Here is a 4261-nt window from a genome sequence, read left to right as displayed (position 1 = left end):
CTCTTCCCTTTAACTCCAGCAGTCCCAGTAAGAAATCAATTCAGGTAGTTCTAGCATAGGGGTCTCATTTTAACATGTTCCCAACTAAGTTATACCTAGCCCAAGGTATAATAATGCCACAGTGTGTCTTGAAGTTTAACCAAGGTTACTTAAACAGAACTACATCAAAGTTATAACTGAACTGGCCTCAGATAGACATCTTCATCATACTGCCTCACAACTGTGCCAAATTACAGTTTAAAAAGCATTTTCACAGATACTCATTTAATCCTCACAACTCTGTGAGCTGAGTCTTATTATTTCTGTTGTATGGATGAGGAAACTAAGGCTCCACGTTATTTGCCCAAGATCAGTGGTTCTCAACCTTCCTAATGCTGCGACCCTTGAATACAGTTCCTCATGTTGTGGTGACCCCCAACCATAAAATTATTTTCGTTGCTACTTCATAACTGTAATTTTGCTACTGTTATGAATCGTAATGTAAATATGCAGGATGCATTTTCATTGTTTGCGACCCACAGGTTGAGAACCACTGCTTTAAAGGATAAAGAATACATGGATTCTGAGATTTCACAGTGCAGATGTCCATACCCCATCTGAGTAGACCTTACATTTTAGAGGCAAGGGCACAAGTATCCTTCCTAGTACCAAAAAGGGATTAAAATTCCTTGATTAAAAAATCAAGGTCAAACTTATCAAGTTTGGTAAGTTGAGCAAAGGTATCACAGTGGATATATTTTGAATTGTGAGGAATTATACTTACCCATCGAGGTGAGGTTGCTATAGTTCTCCAGCATCACATCCTTGTACAGGCTCCTCTGAGCAGGATCTAGTTGCTCCCATTCCTTCTGGGTAAAGGCCATAGTCACATCTTTGAAAGTTACCGATCCCTGTAATAACATATTCTTGTTCAGTGTAATGTTATCCATATTATTGAGTGACTTGGAAGATAATAATGACTTGTTCTTACCTTGACCATTCACTGTTGATCATAATGTTATATAGGATACCTATTCTCTACCGAATTTTGCATTTCTTTCCTTGAGAAACAAAAACCATATTAAGAAATGTCCCACCTGGCCCTACTCGGTTTGGCTCAGTGGATAGAGCCTCGGCCTATGGACTAAAGGGTCCGAGGTTCAATTCCGGTCAAGGGCACATGCTGGGGTTGAGAGCTTGATCCCCATGGGGGGCGTGCAGGAGGCAGCCAATCAATGATTCTTTCTCATCATTGATGTTTCTAACTCTCCCTCTCCCCTCCTCTCGCTGAAATCAATTACATATATGTGTGTGTATACACACACACACACACACACACATACACAGAAAGAAAGAAAGAAAGAAAGAAAGAAAGAAAGAAAGAAAGAAAGAAAGAAAGAAAGAAAGAAAGAAAGAAAGAAAGATAGGAAGGAAGGAAGAAAGAAAGAAAGAAAGAAAGAAAGAAAGAAAGAAAGAAAGAAAGAAAGAAAGAAAGAAAGAAAGAAAGAAAGAAAGAAAGAAATGTCCCACCTGGCCAGAGTGGCTCAGTTGGTTGAGCGTTGTCCTGTGCACCAAAATGTTGCTGGTTCAATTCCTGATCAGGGCACATACCTGATTTGTTGGTTTGATTCCCAGTCGGGGAACATATAGAAGGTAACCGATGATGTTTCTCTATCACATTGATGTTTTTCTGTCTCTCTGTCTGTCTCTACCTCTCTGTCTCTGTCTCTCATATATCTCTCCCTGTCTCTATCTCTGTGTCTCTTTGTCTCTGTGTCTCTCTCTCAGTATCTCACTGTCTCTCAGCATGTCCTCAAATAAGGATTAAAAAAAAAAAGAGCCTGGCCATTGTAGCTCAGTGGTTGAGCATTGACCTATGATCCAGGAGGTCACAGTTGAATTCTGAGTCAGGACACATGCCCTGGTTGGGGGCTCGATCCCAAGTAGGGTTGTACAGAAGGGAGCAGATCAATTATTCTCTCTCATCATTGATGTTTCTATCTCTCCCTCCCTCTGTGAAATCAATAAAAATGTATTTATAAAAAAGAAATTTCCCTATTATGAACTGAATGTTTGTGTCTCCTCCAAATTCATATGTTGAAACCTTACCCTCCAATATGATGGTGTTATGAGATTATTAGTTGATAGGGCCTTTGGGAGGTAATTAGGATTAGATGAGATCATGAGGGTAGAATCTTCATGAATGGGACTAGAGCCCTTATAGGAATCACAAGAGAGCTTGCTTCCTCTCTCTGCTCTTTCTGCCAGTGAGGATAGGAGGAGTCTGGAAGAGGTTACATATCTCAAATGGGCATCCAATACTGTCAGTTTCCTATTGCCCTTTCCAAGATGATTATGCCAAATATTCTTTCTCTTTGAAATCTCCAACATCTACTCCTTTTCTCCTCTTACTGATGAATTCGCCTTATATTCCAAAGAGAAAATAAATGCAAATGGATGTGAATTACCTTGCCTTGCTTCCACCAATTCCGCTATCCTGTTACCAAATCCATATAATCTGTCTTCCCTTCTGTTAAAATTAAAGAGCTGTCCCTTCTCTCACCTAAGCCCAGTTTGTCCACTTATCCTCTGGATCCCATCCTCAACTGCCTTCTCAAGGACCTCACCCCTGCAGTTAACCTCGTTCTCTTTTGTACTACCTATCTGTCCCTCTCGACTGGATCATTCTACTTAATATCATTCATCTGAAGAAAACCTCTCTTAATCACATGCTCCCTTCACCAGCAACATTCCTACTGTTATCTATACTTGCTCTTTATACTTCATTGCCTCCTATTCTTTCAACTCATCCCAACAGAATTTTATGACTCCACCGAAAGATCTATAATCAATCAAAATAACCACTGAGCTACATCTTGCCAAAGTCAAATTCTCTGTAGTCATATTCTGGGATTCACTAGAGCACATGACACAACTGATTTTACTTCCATTGTCTTGAAAAACTTTCTTCTCTAAGCTTCCTTGACACCACATTTACAGCTTTCCTCCTACCTCAGCTGAGTGGCTGTTCCTCTTTTTCCTTCTTTCTTGTTTTTTTTTTTTTTTTTAACCAGACCTCTAAATATCAGAATGACTCAGAGCTCTGTACTTGGCCCTTTTTTCTTCCCTATCTGCCTTCTCTCCCCTAGGTCATCTCATCCAATTTTATGGCTTTAAATACCACCTTTATGCTGATGCCCTTCATACATGGATTCCCTAGCCCAGATCTCTCCTAAGCTCTAGACCAGTGGTTCTCAACCTTCCTAATGCCGCGACCTTTTAATACAGTTCCTCGTGTTGTGGTGACCCCCAATTTCATTGTTACAAATTGAACATAATTAAAGCATAGTGATTAATCACAAAACAATATGTAATTATATATGTGTTTTCCGTTGGTCTTAGGTGACCCCTGTGAAAGGGTCGTTCGACCCCCAAAGGGGTCGCAACCCACAGGTTGAGAACTGCTGCTCTAGATTCATATACCTAACAACTACTCAACCTCTCCACTTGGACATGCAATGGGCATTCTGACACAGCCCAAACAGAACCACTGTCATCTACCTGGCTCCCACTGATAGCCACCAAATCTGGTCTTCTCCAACACATCCCTCTCCCAGAAAATGGAATCACCATCTATCCAGTTCCTCAAGCCAAATGTCCAAATGTAAATCTTTTATCATCTTTGCTTTTAGATGGAAATCTTGATTCTTCTCTTCCCTCACGTTCCATATCAATTCATCAGTAAGTCCTAGAGGCTCCTCTCCCAGACGTACTCTGAATGTGCTTTTCCACTTCACTGTTACAACCCTTTTCCACACCATCATCATTTCTTCCCTTTATTACAGTAAACTCTCCTAGCTGACTTCCCTGCACCTCTGCACACTGACAGGGGCAATCCAGTTTCCAACCACCGCAGCCACCAAAGTCTCTGGCTCCCACCGACCCCTCATCAGGTCACTGCAGATCCCCTACACGGCAGCACCCACTGACCGCGCGGACCCGGGTCGCAACCCCCGCGGATCTGTCCCCGCGGATCTGTCCCCGCGGACCTGTCCCCACGGACCTGTCCCCGCGAATCTGTCCCCACGGACCTGTCCCCGCGGATCTGTCCCCGCGGATCACTCGGAACACGCATTCCTCATCCCGTCGCCCTCACCGGCCGCACAGACACCCCGCCCCTTCGCTGACCGCACATCACCGACCCCTGAGAACGCTAACCGCCTCCAGCTTCAACTCCAGGGGCCAAACCGCCCCTCTTCACCGACCACAGCAGCGCTCCAAA

The sequence above is a fragment of the Myotis davidii genome, unplaced genomic scaffold (genome assembly GCF_000327345.1).
Source record: "Myotis davidii unplaced genomic scaffold, ASM32734v1 scaffold64, whole genome shotgun sequence".
NCBI classification, from domain to species: domain Eukaryota; kingdom Metazoa; phylum Chordata; class Mammalia; order Chiroptera; family Vespertilionidae; genus Myotis; species Myotis davidii.
This window is presented reverse-complemented; position numbering follows the sequence as displayed.